General features: G+C 45.4%; 1 protein-coding gene across 2 annotated transcripts in view; it reads right to left on the reverse strand.

Annotated features, from left to right (window-relative positions):
• The window catches only part of TEX2 (testis expressed 2), a 111094-nt gene that overhangs the window by 71554 nt on the left and 20336 nt on the right, over nucleotides 1-19204 (reverse strand). The gene's annotated exons all lie outside the window — the stretch shown is intronic.

Below are 19204 nucleotides of genomic sequence, written 5' to 3' on the forward strand. Positions count from 1 at the left end.
GACCAAAGAAGAAACAGCCCAGACTCAGTGACGGAGACATCAATGGTTTACTGGATGGGGGAGTTTACATGTCTGAAGCAAGGTTCTGGAGCAATATCCACCATGTGCAGTGGGTGGTGAGCAAGACATGGCATCAGTCTTTGCTGCCAAAGGGAAGGGGAGATTGCTCGTTATAGGCGGAATTGACATCAGGTTTGCTCATTGGTAACCAGGGGAACTAGCAGCGGGGCATGCCCCTTACGGCCCATTTTGATAAAAACAGTCACTAGCTGGGGCCTGGGGCAAATATGCAGGTGGGTCAGTCCTGAGAGTAGGTGTATGTGAAGCAGGCACTGGTAGAGCAGAGGATGTACAGAAAGCAAGAGAACAGCCATCTTGAGTGGCCTGTGTCAGCCAAATGGGCCTGAGCACCCCCTCAAGAGCTAGGTGCTAGTGTGGCTCACCACTGCTAACGTCTTTCTCTAAGGCTCAAGCAGTGGGTTCAGAGGTTTGGAATAAACTCTCCCAAATTAGGTTTTACTAAAGCAAGCCACATGAGGCTAAAGCAGCACTACAACTTTTTAAAAATAAGAAAATCTTACAGCCCTTTTTGCTCATCTGCAAATGAGGGGGCTAGGTCAGATAAACAAAGATTGCTTCAAGGACCCAAACTGCTGGATAACTCTGTGTCCTGGAACCAGAGGCCATGGATTGGGTTCTAGACAAACCTGATCACCACGTGGCTGCTCCCTCTTCCTCCTAGGGAGTCCTCCAAGCCCCGCCCCCACCCCCTCCATCCTTCATTGGTGGGCAGCTGGAACCAGTAAAACTGACCTTCCTACAGCCAAGGTCAAGGGGAAAACCACCTGACTGCTGTCCGGAACTTGACGTGACTGCGCCAAGGACACAGCACTGAACGAGGAGTGGGTGGGGAGCCGGTCAGACTTGGGCTTTTGACACTCATGTCCTGATTTGCCACCACAGCGATCTGCCTCCTCAAGCATGTCATGCACGCTTGTTATTCCTGCTTGTCCTGGCCTTGGTATGGCCCTCCATGCACCAGCATGAACTGCTCTCTCAGGAGCTGAGAGCATGGTTCTCAACAGTTAGCATGTGACCAGCAGGATTGGGAAATAAGAATTCGTTATCCATCTGATAATCTAGCATCGTAAAAAAGTAGCCTCCTGCCCTCTACTATCTCAACTCAATTATAACCGGACTCAAAATAAATAAACGAGGACAACCTTTTCTCAAGCTCTCAGGAACTGAAATGTCAATAAAGGTCATTTCTCTCTCGCCAGGTCTCCTTTTTCCAAAGCCACCAGCACAAGACCTTGGGTTTTAACACTGATTTTGAGTCTTGTGAGGGGAGGGCCTAAAGCTTCCACTGTCAGTTAGGATGATTTCTTGCCAGAGGTATGTTTAAACAAAAGTCTGATTTGGTCATGAGCAAAGTATGCTAAATATGAACCCCATCCAGCCCCAGAATGGATGGGGGTGCAAGAGCGAGGCGATGTTGATCAACACCAGAGGCCAGAGGTCTGGTGTCTGGGAAAACAGGTTCTATTTTTCAGGCCCACCATTCTGCTGAAAACAACTAACAGTGAAATCAATATTTTTATTTTAAAAACTGAAAAGCACTGAAGCTTCAACAACTGAGTAGAGGAATCACGAGGCCAGAAGGAAGAAAGAACCTCAGAGAGATGAGCCCTACAGAAGCTGCTCTTGCCCTCAAAACAATGGCTGATTCTGCCAAATTGGAACCTTCATTTTATTCATCTTCTGAGCAGAAATCATAGTTCGGGGCTGGCTGAGGTGGAGCCCTAGCTGGAGAGCGTTCCCCAATGAGCTGGGACGTCAAAGGGCTACATCTCCCTGGGAGTAGGTGAACCAGAGGCAAATGGCCCTCATTTAGATCTGAGAGCTCCGAGGCCATTAAGCTAAGTGAAGGAAACCAATCACAGAAGGATGAATACTGTGTGATTCCATTTTGTGAGCTATCTAAAGTACTCAAATTCAAATAAACAGAAAGTAGGATGGCAGTCACCCGGGGTCGGGGAGCAGGAAGCAGGGAGTTGTTTGGTAATGGATATAGAGCTTTGTATGATGAAAGAAGTCTATAGATCGGCTGCATAACAATGTGAATGTACTTTCCCTACTGAGTTGGGAAAAGAGGATGGTAAATTTTAAGTTATTCCTATTTTACCGTAAGACTCTTGAGTCCCTCGGACTACAAGGAGATCAAACCAGTCAATCCTAAAGGAAATCAACCCTGAATATTCGTTGGAAGGACTGACGCTCAAGTTGAAGCTCCAATATTTTGGCCACCTAATGCAAAGAGCTGACTAATCAGAAAAGACCCTGATGCTGGGAAAGGTTGAAGGCAGGAAGAGAAGGGGATGACAGAGGATGAGATGGTTGGATGGCATCACTGACTCAATGGACATGAGTTTGAGCCAGCTCCAGGAGATGGTGAAGAACAGGGAAGCCTGGCATGCTGCAGTCCATGGGGTCACAGAGTCAGACTCGACTGAGCAACTGAACAACAATAATTAAAAAATAACTTTAATTTCACCAGTCGTAACTTTAGAGTGAAATAATATAATACTCTGAACCACTTATGCTGGCTAAAAAAATTCAAAAAGCTCACATTGTTCTATAGTGTTTATACCGCCATGTGGTTATCTTCTAAGATAATAAATGCAGATGCATTCATTTACGCTCTCATACTTTCAGCGGGTGGGGAAGTTATTTAGAGCCAAACGCTCTCTGAACCTTAGTCAGGTCTGTTTCAAGGAAGCAGAGTATCTTGAACCATTCTGGGGATGGGTCTTGATTAAAGTCTTCACTGTTTAAGTCTCCAGTAAAGTTATTATGCCTTGTAAAGATGTTCATAGTTCTAAGACTGAGAAAGCCTCTAATGAGGGTTTCTCGCCCCAGCACTGATGCAGGATCATAGTGTATTCAGTCTAAAAATAAGGAACAAATCAGTGGCTCCCATCTAACCTGAATTCAGAAAAAAACAAAGGCCTCTACAAGCTGGTAGCCAACTGCCCTCCAAACATGCCCTCCCATGGATTTCACGAGCTCCATGATATCAACCTCAGTGAAGTCAGTTAGAATAGCAAACATCCATGAAATTTGTATTATTTCTAGTCACTCAAAAAGTTTATCATCATTAATTAGTCCATGAAAAGCCAATCAACAATAAATCAGATTTTACAATGAAAAATGAAGAACTCTTTCAAGGCTCACTGTTGGCATTTATTAACTTGGATATAACAACCTCTCTGAATCTGATAGGTTTGTTTTCTGTGAGTTTTCTGGACTAGTTTGCTATTAATAACTGCCCTTCCTGCCTCTAGCTGTATTTGAAACAATTCAATCTCGGGATCTTACAGAGCCATGAAAAGAGAAGAGTTCCTTCCAGGCCACCCACTCATCAGCAACTCATCTCCTCGGTCCTCTCACATTATAACAGCCAAACAGTAATGTAGCCATTATTATTATCCACATCATTATTATTAATTTCTCAGTCATATGCTAGGTTAGAGGAAGTGCTGGAGGAAGGAAAAGGAGGAGGGAAATGAGCAACTGTGACTGAAAATTAAACGTGTCTCCAGATGTCGAGAGCACAATTACACAGCATCTTGAGAGGCAAGCCTGGTTTGGCACATGCCTCGTTTCTCAGGAGCATCCCTAATCCTTCAAGATCATTGTGAAAATTTTGTAAAATTTGGCCCATTAAGACATTTGCTGTCTCTGGATGAGCTTGCACTTGGATATATGATGTATGGGCACCATCTGCTAGCATGGGTTGTGTCAGTCCACAGTCTAATTCCAAAGCATCTCTTGGCAGAGGAAGAGAGTCAAGCTGCACTGTCCTGCAGAGGATGTCCTAACACCTCTTATCTGTGCAAGCTTTTAATAGGATTTGGTTTTATGAAAAGTAGAGAAGGGCCTCCGGACTCATTTTTTCCCACCTTGATGCTGCAGAGGAAGTGGTGAATCTGGTCAAGAACAACAAGTATAGGCAGGTCTGATTTAGCCTAAAAATCTCAAGTACATCTTAACAGTCACCCCTTAATTCATTTAAATTCAATGAAGCAGCTGAGAACTGCCAGCAGCCAGCAGATTCTAATCTGTTAATACTCCACCTTACAAACAAAAATCAATATTGACATTGTAGATAATGAACTAGTGCTAGCCTTAGCTTCATTTAAAGAGAGAGAAGAAAGAGAAAAGATGGTACTCTACTACCAGCACAGGCATTCTCACAAGGCACTTAGACCTTGACTGTGAGAAACCTAGAACTCCTATGCCATCAGTTATTAGGTTCCCAGACTGACTCAAAGTCTCTTCCAACCTAGTAGAACAAGACAACCCAAAGGTTGATTGATACGATTAACACACGACAGCTTCACCCTCTGCACCCACTGCACAGACTTTTACACCTACTATGAGGAAGGCCCACCTGGGAAGAGGGCCACATCCCTGAAGGAAAAAGGGGTTCAGAAGCATCAATGTGATGAGAATTTTGCTTTATAGATTGCTGGATGGTTCTGGTAATGAAATCCAAATGCAGCAACTCTTTCAAAACCAGGTCACACCTTTGGCACAACTACATGAGGCCTACGGAGGTTTATAAAAGATAATCCCGATGCCATCCATGGGGGGCGGGGGTGGGGAGATCTCAAGGAGACAACAGATGTCACATGATGACATCTATATGAAAGTTCAAAACAAAACAACCCTGAAGTAATGAAAACTCAGGATAGATATGTCCAGATCAGATGGTGCTAAATAGAATAAAGAAGGAATTTCTTTTTCAGCAGAAAAACCATGTTATGTGACTTAGGAGGAAGTGATGTGAACAAAATAATCTGCCAGATGTGAAACAGCAGCATATGGAAAGGCACTGAGATGAAAACAAGTCAATCAAGATAGAACGAGACAGTTGCTAAACGACTGGGTCGGCTGCAGCTGAAGGGCTGTTCTAGAGGCATGGCAGGAAGATTAATATTTGATTTCAGAGGCAGGGAATCAATTGCTCAATGCCTCTGAAGCCTAAGTGCTTGGATTTATATTTAAATCTTAGGAAACAGAACCACTGTAGGTTCTTGGGAAGTCTGCAACCTGGATGTAAATAGTTTTGTTCAGGTGAGTGCGTGGAACCTGGAAGACTGTGGTGCTGAAAATCCAGGAGGATGAGCAGAGGGTAGTGACTGTGGTCACAAAAGAGCACATTTTTCAAGAGGTCATCAGGTCAAAGGTTATTAAGGGGGTGAATCTGACAAAGAGTAAATGGAGTTCCTTATTCCGTTTTCATCTGTGCAACCAGGAGATCCAACCAGTCCATCCTAAAGGAGATCAGTCCCGGGTGTTCACTGGAAGGACCGACGTTGAAGCTGAAACTCCAATACTTTGGCCACCTGATGCGAAGAGCTGACTGACCTGAAAAGACCCTGATGCTGGGAGGGATTGGGGGCAGGAGAAGGGGACGACAGAGGATGAGATGGCTGGATGGCATCACCGACTCAATGGACATGGGTTTGGGTGGACTCCGGGAGTTGGTGATGGACAGGGAGCCCTGGCGTGCTGTGATTCATGGGGTCGCAAAGAGTCGGACACGACTGAGCGACTGAACTGAACTGAACTGATTTATTTATGGCCACACTGTATGGCTTGTGGGATCTTAGTTCCCTGACCAGGGACTGAACTCAGGCCCTCGGCAGTGAAAGTTCAAGAGTTCTAACCCCTGGACTGCCAGGGAACTCTCACAACCATTTAAAGTCTGAGATTATTTCCAAATGAAAAACAACAACAAAAGCAGTTTCCTAACTACTGTTTGGCTTTCGGTCTGTTGTCATATATTGCTCCTTCCCTCTGTCCATGGGCCCTTCCTATAAGAGTTATCAAGCTCAGTTACAGGAGGGAGCCCGAGTTTTAATACTCTTTGAATTTTTAAAACTTTATTTTGAAATAATTAGACTCTCAGGAAGTTGCATAAAAGAAGTCCTGTATACATTTCACCAATCATTCCTTATATTTTAAAATCAAACTTTTTTTTAAGTGATTTTTTTATCATGCCGTGAGGTATGCAGGATCTTGGGTTCCTCACTAGGGACCAAACCTCCACCCCCTGCAGTGGAAGCACAGAGTCTTAACCACTGGACTACCAGGTCAAACCTTAAAGGCAAATTTCAAATGGTCAGAAAGTCAAGTTTTAACCACAGACCACGAGTTCATCCCTGTAAGAAAAACGTACTCCAATGAGCAGAGTGAAACTTCTGCTTTTAAGGACTTTCTAATAGTCTTGCTTAAGGTCTTCAATGGTCAACTTTAGGAAGACATCATCAGTAGATACTTCCCAAGTACAGGAACAGCCAATTCACCCGAAAGTTCAAAAGGCCAACAAAGAATCAAGAAACAAATCAATGAAACAATTTTGGTCACCAAATTTCATCATTAAAATATAACATGGGATGATGTCAAGGGCATGTTGAGACAAACCCTCTATTATATTGGCACATAATCAGCAAAAAGTTCTCTGAAACCAATTCTGCAGTAACTATTAAGTACCTCAATAATGTTTACACCTACACACACCAGGCAAAAAAAGGACTGGAGGGGGATTAATGCTAGTTTTCTCCATGTAACAGGCTTATCAGTAATTTTTATTTTCTACTTTTTAGGTATTTCCAAATCCTATTAATTAGGTAATTCCAAATACTTTCATAATCTCGGGGGGGGGGGGTTACATGTATTAAGTGTATGTAAATTTTTATAATAAAACATTAATTTCAGAATATCTAATTGTACTAATACTAGCCACTCATGCCCTACACCTTACCCGTGAGAAAACTAAGACACAGAAAGAGTCATTTGTTTAAAATGAGTCACATCGTATGTATGTATGTAATCTGTTTTTATACTTAAGAAGTAACCTAGCATCTGGAAAGTAATCTAGAATCTGGGAATCTGCAAGACCTTTGTGATCAGTTCTACTAACTTGGTAGGAATCTGACCCTCAGGCAAACGTATTTACTCTAACCCAGCCTCCATTTCTCCATTTGCAAAATGGGAATGACAAAAGACAATTCAGAAGATTAAACAGAACAAGTTATGCAAAGTACTGAACATGGCTCCTGGTACAGAGCAAGCATTTCTAAAATGTTACCTGTTTGTATGTCAGCATTTCCTCAAGGCAATAGATTCTTTCACACACGACTTAAGTTTTATGAAATGAATATAACGGAACCATTTCAACACGGGCTACAATTTTTTTTGCTATTACCCACATGCTGTAATACATTATGATGCTATCCTTACCTTTGGCAGCTTCTCCAATTATTTCCTTGTGTGTGTGTGTGTGTGTGTGCTCAGACATGCCCAACTCTTTGTTACACTATGGACTGTAGCCTGCTAGGCTTCTCTGCTCATGGAATTTTCCAGGCAAAAATACTGCAGCAGGTTGCCATTTCCTTCTCCAGGGGATCTTCCTTACCCAGGGATCAAACCTGCATCTCCTGTGTTGGCAGATGGGTTCTTTACCTGGGGAATCCCAGGGACGGGGGAGCCTGGTGGGCTGCCGTCTATGGGGTCACACAGAATCGTACACGACTGAAGCAACTTAGCAGCAGCCCTGTGATACGAGCCGGCCCTAAGTCCACCCCGCAGTGTGAGATTTTGACAACTGCTCAGTTGGTAGTGGAATCAGTCACTGAAAACGCAGACCAAGGGAAGTCATGAGGCAGCAAGGCTAGGAGCCCTGAGGAGGACCAAGACCTTCAAATGACAGTGATGGGGCTCGCACCCTTCACCTCCTAGGACCTTGGGTTCTTTCACTGTGAACCAGGGGCAAGGGGAGAGAGTGTCCTCCATTGTGTTTAAGGAATTTTCCAGAAAGCTCTAAATTTTATCAGTCTATGAGTCTATAATTCAATTTCCATGGAAAAGAACCTCCTTAGAGTCCTACTTTTTCATTTTGCACCAGAGAAATTCTTGGCCAGTGCTCAAGCTAAGTACACTTGGACTAATGTGCCTAAGGCAATTAAGTCCAAATACTTTTCTAATAATATTGCAACAGTTCATCTCACATTAACAAACACTTCTAGACCTTCCGGACTTGTCTTGCTTAGCCCAGCTGTAGAAACATCCCTTATCTCTGGTTACAGGTGGAGAGCGGGCTGAGTCCGCTAAGAATGTGATGCAGATTAGCAGCACCTGGGTGTGCTGTGGCAACAGAGGCCATGTGTCAGTCTGGCTTCCTCAGGCATCCCTTATCCGTCCCACCCTCCACCCCCGCATCCCCAATGCCACACTGCACAAAAGGGCTGCCTCTGCGCCAGCTGTGCTAAGGACAACTCCCATCAGGCTCTCTACCCCACCACTTCCTGTTCTTACTTGGCACAGACGTCCCTTCCAGCGCAACCTCTTGGCTCCTTCCTCCTGTGGATTCATCCCACACCAGCTCCACGTTCCCACTGTCCTCACTTCTACAGTGCCCTGCAGAGACCCCCAGGGACACAACTCCCTGCTTCTCTCACAAAACACCATCCGCCTTCTATTCTGCCTGGCTTTTTTTCTCAATGAAGAGGAGACCAAAGTAAGAGAAGGGCTGGCCTCGTTTTCAAGGCCAAACTACCATCTGTACTTTCAGAACAAACCACCATCTGCACCACCCTCTTTAAATCATCAGCACTGCTCTCTCTGCCTGTGAGACATCCACACCAGGGCCAGAGGTGCTCCTGCTGCCAGGGATCTCGACCCCAGCCAGGGAGGGTATGGAGCTGGGAGGGTTGGGGGCAGTGCGGACATGGCTGCTGCAGACCCCAGCCAGGAGGCGGCTGTGGCATGCAGACCTGCCCTATGTCCTTGCTGTTTCCAGGAAATTCCTGAATGAGCGCACTGGTTTCCTAGTCAGACCCCCCACTGCTGTGGTTCCAGGCCTTGTCTCCCATCCAGGCCTCCAATTTTGTCTCCCTCCTTTCTCTGTCTGGGCACATGGCCTTGCTCCCAACTCACCAGGAAGGCAGTATGAGTTGTATCTTGTCTCCCATATCCATCTATCCACACCAATCACTATTCCCATTCCCTGGAGAGAGATTCTTCTACCCATTCTTATCTCTTCTCCACCCACACACAGACTCTATCTGGGACCAAAGAAGCCTAATTCTAAACCCAAGGGACCCATCTCATTCCTGCCTACCCCACCCTCGCCCACTAAGTCCCTCCCATCCATCAAGGAACCACTGCTCTTCCAACCGAGGCCCCAGTCAAGAGTCTTCTCTTCTTTACCCTCCAAATCTCTTCCCTTCAGTTCTCCAAGTCCTGAAGAGTCCCACCTCACACCTCAGCATTTCTTTCTGACTTCACCCCCTGCCCCAGTCTCCAGCCTACATGGCATTCAGCTACCAGACTAGTCTTCTTTAAAATACCTCTCTCATCATGTCACCATTTTGCTCAAAATCCTATCACGTTTCTGTGTCTCATCTAATCTCCTTGGCCTTCAGGACCCAATATGCCCAGCCCCTCTGTCTGCTGCTGCTACTGCTGCTAAGTCACTTCAGTCGTGTCCGACTCTGTGTGACCCCATAGACGGCAGCCTACCAGGCTCCACCGTCCCTGGGATTCTCCAGGCAAGAACACTGGAGTGGGTTGCCATTTCCTTCTCCAATGCATGAAAGTGAGAAGTGAAAGTGAAGTCGCTCAGTTGTGTCCGACCCTCAGTGACCCCATGGACTGCAGCCTACCAGGCTTCTCCATCCATGGGATTTTCCAGGCAGGAGTACTGAAGTGGGGTGCCATTGCCTTCTCCACCCCTCTGTCTACTCAACCTTATTTCCAGTTACTGTAAAGTGTTCCCAGTACTCTGGTTGGGTATAGGAGGCACTGGCTCACATGCAAACCATCCTCCTTCCACCTCCACTTCTGAAGCACCCCTTACTGGACACGCCTTCCCCTCTCTCCTCTGACTTGTCAAATCCTAGCATAGTCCATGAAAGCAGTGACGCCTGAAATGAACCCCTACTTCCTTCTGGACAGCTCTAGTCCCTCAGGTGACCTCCTACAACATTTACACCACCAAAATAACCAAAGAAAGTGAATCCTCAACCAAAAGGAAACCGAGTTCCAAAAGTTCATCAGTAAATCAAATGTCTAAAATTCCAAATCCATTTATCCTGAAGGAAAAAAAATGGGAAATAGGTTCATAGGCCCACAAAACTTACGCAGTCCACAATATAACCTCTATGGAACAAGTTTTCCAAACTGTGCAGAACCACTATTTATAATTCACTCAAAAGACTGAAGGCAAAAGGAGAAGGGGAGTGGCAGAGAATGAGATGTTAGATAGCATCACCGACTCAATGGACATGAGTTTGAGCAAACTCTGGGAGGTGGTGGAGGACAGAGGAGCCTGGCGTGCTGCAGTTCACGAGGTCACAAAGAGTCAGATATGACTTAGCAACTGAACAAAAGAAAAACACATTCTGAGCTCAGATAATGTCAGGACCCTAGAATGAGGGCCACGCTCCAGAAAAAGGCAATTTTAGAGACTAGGAAGCCAAAGGCCCAGGGGGTAAATCCAGACACTTTTCACCCCTCTGCCCCAAGAAGTCTTCTAGAGTCTGAACTCCAGTTTCCAATCCCGCCCAAGGACATGAGTGCTTTAATTCATGTGTGAAGTTTTCTCATTCAACAGAAGCAAGCTCCTGGGAAAGTACAGAGGAACTGGGTCTGCGGGCCCCAGACACACAGGAGTCCAGGTGACAGAGGAACGCCTCCTCCCGGGACCGCTGCGGGCAGGAGGGACCGCTGCGGGCAGGAGGGACCGCTGCAAGGACTCCCAAGCACTGCCACAGGAAACGGCAGCGGGGAGAAGGTGGGAAACTTGTTATCGTGTCTGCAGACTGGAGCAGGGCACACAGATAATGTCTAATTTTAGCATGTGTAGGAATCTGGTGGCCGCTCTCTGGGGGACTAGGTTTTAAGGTCAGGGGGAAAAAAGCTATTTATAGCCAAAATCACCCCGAAAGCAAATGCCCAACATGGATGGGAGCATCTCCCGGGCTCCTGCTTGCCGGCAGCGTTCACTTCGTATTGTTTTAATATTAAGCCTCTGTGACTCGAGTACACATTAACAGAAGTATTTGTTGTGAGGATTAAGATGGAAGGTGGTTAGTTTGCTGAAGTGAGCTAAGAATTGGATGAGCCCCATGGAGCACAGGAAAACCTGGCTGAGAGCTCTGGCACTGAAGAGACCCAGCTTCGGATCTCTGGCCCACTGCTTCCTGCGGGCATGTGACTGTGGACAAGTCACTGCAAAAAGCCTCTTTTTTCTCATATGTAAATAAAATGGTGATAACAGTGCCTGCCTCACAGGAGCTGCTGGGAAAATTAAGAAATAACATTCAAGGGACTTCCCTGGTGATTCAGTGGTTAAGACTCTGTGCTTCCAATGCACAGAGTAGGTTCGATTTCAGGTCAGGGAACTAAGATCCCTTATGAGGTGCCACTAAAAAATTAAAAGAACAAACATACACAAAAAGAAAAGAACATTCAGCATATGTAAGTTACTATTCTCAGCATCCCAGCAAGCATGAACACATCTTTTTCACCCACACAGACTTGGCCGGAGTTGACCCCACCAGCCATGGTACCAAAGATCAAACAGACAGACTTCTCAATCACTTGAGCTAGACTGTCTGGTCTGACCTCAGGTTTATTTCAGGCAGCTGTGACCATTAAGAATGACAAACACAGGAGCAAAGCAGAAAACTGGGAAGGTCTATACATTATAATACAAAATGAAAAAGCAGAATTTGGTATGATGTGTATACATCAAACATATCTATGCAAAAAGTACATACAACCAACAGGATCCCAGGAGGCTATGGAGACTAAGTATTAATAGTCAGTGCTTCACTGTAAATTATCTTCGCTCTAGTGCAAAGCTGGTTAAAAGGATCATTTTTAAAATGAGGGCACTAAATGAGAAACTGCTGTTTTACTAACCTTTTTTTCTGTCTCTTCCCCAGGCTGGCCACAAGATTCTAACAGATGATGTTTAACAGTAATTGATCGCTTCCATGTACTATTGTTCCATTTCAACACGGATCCAAATTTTACCCAACAATCCACATTTACAAAGGGTTCATAATAATATCATGAAATCAAATCATTGCTACAGGTGAGATAATGATAAGCACAGCTAAGTAAACAAGAAACAATCGGTTGCTTAATTTGGATAGTAAGGGCACTCGTATTCAAGGTCAATCTCATTCTAAAGGTATTGAGCATGTTCAGTTTGGGGAATGATGCCTGATGCCAGCTCTAGTAACAATGTCTAAAGTCAGACCAATCCTGTCTCAGAAATTCCTATTATGTCATTCACAGCCAATCAGAACTTGGCACTGGCATGAAACCATACAGACTTGCAATTCCCAACAAAAGCAAGGAAACTTGATGTTCTGGGTAGCTTGTGTGTCCTTTTCCTAGGTAAAGGTGTAGATTCTGTGAAGCCTTTTGAAATGCTGAACATGGTGCCCTGGCTCCTGTGGTTCCTTTGCAGATCCAGGTTGGAATCATCAGCCTCAGTTAGTCCAGCTCTGAGCAGCAGCCTGTGTTGGGACAACCGACCAGCCAGCCCTAAGCACCTTCTTAATCCCAGCTCTCAAAGGGCAGATGCACCTTGGGGTGGGGCAGAGGGGAGCTGTGCCAGAGAATCCTAGGAAACATGAGCACGCAGATGACTCAGCCATTCCTCCCCATCTTGGGGTCTAGCCCAATGGAGGAGGGAATGGAAGACATTTAATTTGAAAAAATCCCCCTAAGTATGCATGCGCCCCCGCCCCAACCCCAGTATCTACCATGGAATTGAGACTCACTGGTCTAAATCAACTCAGAATATCAGGAATGCATTACATATACTTAAATACACACACACGTACATACGCATGCACAGAAAAAGGTGATGGATTCACCAGAAACTGAGTTGGACAGAGACACAGTATCAGCTATTCCTGGGCACCAGGAACTTGTTAACCCAGTCTACACAGAATGCGTCACCCTAGGGGCAGGTTGCTTTGTAAGAGATTACTGCTGTGTATCAACATGAAAGAAAAAAAAGGCCAAGCTCCACCAAGATTACTTCAGATATTTTCAATGAGGACTCACAGGTGGGCCCACTGCTTCCGCAGGCACGGGACACGATCAGACTGAGTTCTGCTCCCGATCTTTAACTCACCTGCCTTCACTGCTTGCCCTGTGAGTTGTGGCCACATCTCCTGGGGCCGGTCCCACCCTCCCCAACCCCCATCCCACCCCTACCCCAGACCCCACAGTCGGGGCCTCCAGAGCTGCGCATTCCTGAATATCTGTTTCGTTGCTGTCTAATGGCCTGAAACAGGACAGAAGACAAGACAAGCAGAATGAAAAAGACACTTGGATGCACCAAGTAACAGGAGAAACAAGGCTGTTTCTCAGCCAATCAAGGAAAATAAGCACAAGAAGCATTTCATAACCAGAAACATGAGTACACAGCATGGAATCACAGTCTAATCTAATTCTGGAGCACTTTAAACCTGACGGCCGTACTGGGGCTCCATTTGACGTTTCAAAGAATTGAATGCTGTAAAGTTGTGATCTTGATATTTTCCCCTTCACAGGTCCAATAATTGCCTAACAGCAGTGTCCAGCCCTTTCCCAGATGATGAGTGCGGAGTCTGTTGTTGGGTTTTTCCTTCTAGCTTATGTGGGTCCTCGGATAGTCCTCTCGGCCAAAGCGAAATGCCAAAACAGGAGCAGAACTTTCTGGCCATCCTCGAGCGACTAGGATCCCATCAAGTCCCACTCAGATAACCCAACACCTAAAAGTGCACTGCCTGGGCCAGCTGAGGCTCCCTGGAAAGAACCTCCACTCAGGAGAAGCCTCACTGGGTCGGGGTTTTCTGATCCATTAAATGAGGGTCATGATGGAGAAACCCTCCCCCTCAGATTGTTGGGAGAAAGAATAAATAGGCTAGCCCTTCATAAACTGCAAACTTTGGGCACATTAATTAATTAACCACACTGCACTCTCCCCCTGGATACAACCAAGGTAATATCACCACTTGTTCTCAAAATAAGCTGTTTGGCCGATATTCTACTTAAAGATGTATCATGGTTATTCTTCTCTCGAGAAAATTCAGGGTTTTTTCCCCTCCAAAAGCTTTGTGACAGTTATTTACATTTCCATAATAAAGAGCATCGTTTATGCATAGAACAGTATTTGCCCCAGGCATCTAAAAAGCAGGAGAGTTATTTCTGGGAGGAAAGGAGGGCCATGAGCTACCGAGATCCAAGAGAGACACGAACCTGAGTCAATACCAACAGCTCCCTTTTACATGGCTCTAAATACCATACCAACAATACCTCATTTACGTCTGACGACCCACTGAGGTAGGTACTGATACTATTTCCATGATTTACAGGTGAAGGAAAAGACCAGAAGTGGTTTCCAAGATAACAAAGCTACTTATTAGCAGAGCTAGGACTCCAAGGCCATGTTCTTCACCACTGTACCGTACTGCCTCCCTCAGCTTTTGGCAGAGACCAGTTGACCCCGGGTCAACAGCAGCTTTCCACAGGTGCTCCGAGCTTCAAGAAAGAGTTCCATCCGGTCCATGCTCACTGAGCGCTGGCTCTAGACCAAGCTCAAGAGCGTCACCCTATCTGTCCAGGGAGTATCCACCCCAGGCTGTGTCTAAAGACAACTCAGGAAAGCGCTGAAAAGTGCTTAAAAACAAAACACTGCAATAATGCACAGAATGGGCTTAAAATATTCTACTGTTCTAGGTTCCGCAAAGCCTGTCTGGGATGACAATTAACTCATTAAGGACATATGCTCCAGGGTGGACAGATTTTCCTATGGCATAACAAACCTCTTTACAGCAGAAAACAACCAAGCAGGCCACAAGAGCTTATCGCACATGGGCAACCAAGGCTTCTATGCGTGCTAACAGGAACACAGTCCTTACAAATGGCAAGCATGTAAGGACTATAGAGAAATGCAGCGATATGCAAATAGAATCCCGATAAATGAGGGGGACGATGCAAACTAGTAACGACACCGTGTGTGTCAGTCGCCTCAGTCATGTCCGACTCTTTGTGACCCCAGGGACTGTAGCCTGCCAGCCTCCTCTGTCCATGGGGTTACTCAGGCAAGAATACTGGAGTGGGTTGCCATTCCCTTCTCCAAGGGATCTTCCCTACCCAGGGATCAAACTCAGATCTCCTGCACTGTAGGCAGACTCTTTACTGCTGGAGCCACTAGGAAAGCCCCACACTGAAAAAGCAATGCTTAAAAAATGTATGTTTGAAATGCTAGAATGATATAGAGTTTAACTCTCTTCTATGGAGATAAAATACAGATACACACACACACACACATATACATATACATACACATTACATATGTACATAGATGTGGGTATGTAACTGTGTGTTTAAAGTCTGTCACAAATATTTTAAAGTCTATTAACCCTCCAGGTACCTGAAACAGCAGCTCTTCTCAATGCGGCACTCCCAGGCCAGCTCACAACACCCAGCCCAGCATAGACTCAGCTGGGCCACTGGCTCAGATGCTGGGCAAAGTGACGGAGGTGATACTGAAGAAGAGGACGGTGGTGCGGAGTTACAAAGGGAAGAAGGGAGCAAGGGGCAGGTGGCCTCTGGCAGGGGAGGCAGGCACCGGGTAGGGTGGGAAGAACCTGAGTTTCCAATTCAGACTGTGTGCAAACCCTAGCTCGGCCCCTCACCAGCTACATGACCTCAGCCAGGTTACACGATCGTTCTGAGCTTCAGTTTTTCATCTATGAAGTGGGAAAAATAAAGTCGACCTCAGACCATCTGTGTAGGGAAGAAAAGCGTTCTACACTAGCTCCTATACAGGCTTCTCTTCACATGGCCAGACCCCTTCCTTCCCGACCAAAGTCAGTTTCCTTGTCTGCCAAGGGACGACAGAAACAACAGGATGTCTGAGGACTAGTGGAAAGCTTTTGGCAACGGATCTGTCCATGGTGGCCCTAAACAAACACTGGTTGTCAGTGTACCCTGGGCATGTGGGGTAACAGGAACAACTGCGGGCTTCGTTAACCTGTCAGGTAAGACAAAATGTATCAAATGGTGGCAGTATCACTGGGGGGGCTTCCCAGATGGTGCTAGTAGTAAAGAACCCACCTGTCAATACCGGAGACATAAGAGACACAGGTTCGATCTCTGGGTCGGGAAGGTCCCCTGGAGTAGGAAATGGCAACCCTCTCCACTATTCTTCCCTGGAAAACCTCACAGACAGATGATCCTGGCGGGCTAAAGTCCACGCAGTTACAAAGAGTAGGACACAACTGACGCATCTTAACACAGCATCACTGGCAGAAGCGTTGTTGCTGTTTACCTGCTAAGTCACGTTCGACTCTTTCTTGACCCCATGGACTGTATGTTGCCTGCCAGGCTCCTCTGTCCATGGGATTTTCCAGGCAAGCACACTGGAGGGGGTTGTCATTTACTCCTCCAGGTGATCCTCCCGACCCAGGGACTGAACCCATGTCTCTTGCATTGGCAGGCAGATTCTTTACCACTGGGCCACCTGGGAAGCCCTGGTGGAAGTATCAGTTCAGTTCAGTCGCGCAGTCGTGTCCGACTCCGTGCAACCCCATGAATCGCAGCACACCAGGCCTCCCTGTCCATCACCAACTCCCGGAGTTCACTCATACTCATGTCCATAGAGTCAGTGATGCCATCCAGCCATCTCATCCTGGGTCGTCCCCTTCTCCTCCTGCCCCCAATCCCTCCCAGCCTCAGAGTCTTTTCCAATGAGTCAACCCTTCGCATGAGGTGGCCAAAGTACTGGAGTTTCAGCTTTAGTATCATTCCTTCCAAAGAACACCCAGGACTGATCTCCTTTAGGATGGACTAGTTAGATCTCCTTGCAGTCCAAGGGACTCTCAAGAGTCTTCTCCAACACAGTTCAAAAGCATCAATTCTTCGGCGCTCAGCTTTCTTCAGAGTCCACGTCTCACATCCATACATGACCACTGGAAAAACCATAGCCTTGACTAGATGGACATTTGTTGGCAAAGTAATGTCTCTGCTTTTGAATATGCTATCTAGGTTGGTTATAACTTTCCTTCCAAGGAGTAAGCGTCTGTTAATTTCATGGCTGCAATCACCATCTGCAGTGATTTTGGAGCCCCCAAAAGTAAGTCTGACACTGTTTCCACTGTTTCCCCATCTATGTCCCATGAAGTGATGGGACCAGATGCCATGATCTTCGTTTTCTGAATGTTGAACTTTAAGCCGACTTTTTCACTCTCCTCTTTCACTTTCATCAAGAGGCTTTTTAGTTCCTCTTCACTTTCTGCCATAAGGGTGGTATCATCTGCATATCTGAGGTTATTGATATTTCTCCCAGCAATCTGAATTCCAGCTTGTGCTTCTTCCAGCCCAGCGTTTCTCATGATGTACTCTGCATATAAGTTAAATAAGCAGGGTGACAATATACAGCCTTGATGTACTCCTTTTCTGATTTGGAACCAGTCTGTTGTTCCATGTCCAGCTCTACCTGTTGCTTCCTGACCTACATACAGGTTTCTCAAGAGGCAGGTCCGGTGGTCTGGTATTCCCATCTCTTTCAGAATTTTCCACAGTTTATTGTGATCCATACAGTCAAAGGCTTTGGCATAGTCAACAAAGCAGAAATAGATGTTTTTCTGGAACTCTCTTCCTTTTCCCATGATGCAGCAGATGTTGGCAATTTGATCTCTGGTTCCTCTGCCTTTTCTAAAACCAGCTTGAACATCTGGAAGTTCACAGTTCACATATTGCTGAAGCGTGGCTTGGAGAATTTTAAGCATTACTTTTCTAGCATGTGAGATGAGTGCAATTATGCGGTAGTTTGGGCATCCTTTGGCATTGCCTTTCTTTGGGATTGGCATGAAAACTGACCTTTTCCAGTCCTGTGGCCACTGCTGAGTTTTCCAACTTTGCTGGCATATTGAGTGCAGCACTTTCACAGCATCATCTTTCAGGACTTGAAATAGCTCCACTGGAATTCCATCACCTCCACTAGCTTTGTTTGTAGTGATGCTTCCTAAGGCCCACTTGACTTCACATTCCAAGATGTCTGGCTCTAGGTGAGTGATTACACCATCATGATTATCTTGGTCATGAAGATCTTTTTTGGTACAGTTCTTCTGTGTATTCTTGCCACCTCTTCTTAATATCTTCTGCTTCTGTTAGGTCCCTACCATTTCTGTCCTATATCGAGCCCATCTTTGCATGAAATATTCCCTTGGCACCTCTAATTTTCTTGACGAGATCTCTAGTCTTTCCCATTCTGTTGTTTTCCTCTATTTCTTTGCATTGATCGCTGAGGAAGGCTTTCTTATCTCTTCTTGCTGTTCTCTGGAACTCTGCATTCAGATGCTTGTATCTTTCCTTTTCTCCTTTACTTTTCACTTCTCTTCTATTCACAGCTATTTGTAAGGCCTCCCCAGACAGCCATTTTGCTTTTTTGCATTTCTTTTCCATGGGGATGGTCTTGATCCCTGTCTCCCGTACAATGTCATGAACCTCCGTCCATAGTTCACTGCTTCCTAAAAAATTGTTTCATAATTTTGTGATTCAATGCTTAAAAATGATATCACAAAAAAACAGCCTTAGGCCAACAGCTGCCATATTTCACCCTATAACCAGGCCCCCTGTGTCTGGGACTAAGGGCCAGCTCAGGTCATATGGTGTGGCGAACATCCTAAAGAAAGCAATCAGGTGGTTAGACCTCCTGAAGTGACAGGTGAAGAGGTCAGTTCATACATTTTATTTTTACTTTTTATTTATTTTTAAAATTTCCTAATTTTTCTTTTTTTTAGTATAGTTGACACACAATACTATGTTAGTTTCAGATATATAGCAATGATTAGACATTTAAGCACTTTATGAGATGACAGCCATGATAAGTCTAGTAACCTTTTATCACCATAAAAAATAATTACGATATTATTGACTATATTCCTTATGTTGTGTATTACATGCCCATGACTTAATTTATTTTTTAACTGAAAGTCTGTACCACTTAATCCTCGTCTCCTATTTTGCCCATCACATACTCCTTTCTCCTCTGGCAACCACCAGTTAGTTTATTCTCTGTATCTATTTCTGTTTTGTTTTGTTTGACTTGTTAGATTCC

Source organism: Budorcas taxicolor, chromosome 19, assembly GCF_023091745.1.
Source record: "Budorcas taxicolor isolate Tak-1 chromosome 19, Takin1.1, whole genome shotgun sequence".
Classification (NCBI taxonomy): Eukaryota; Metazoa; Chordata; class Mammalia; order Artiodactyla; family Bovidae; genus Budorcas; species Budorcas taxicolor.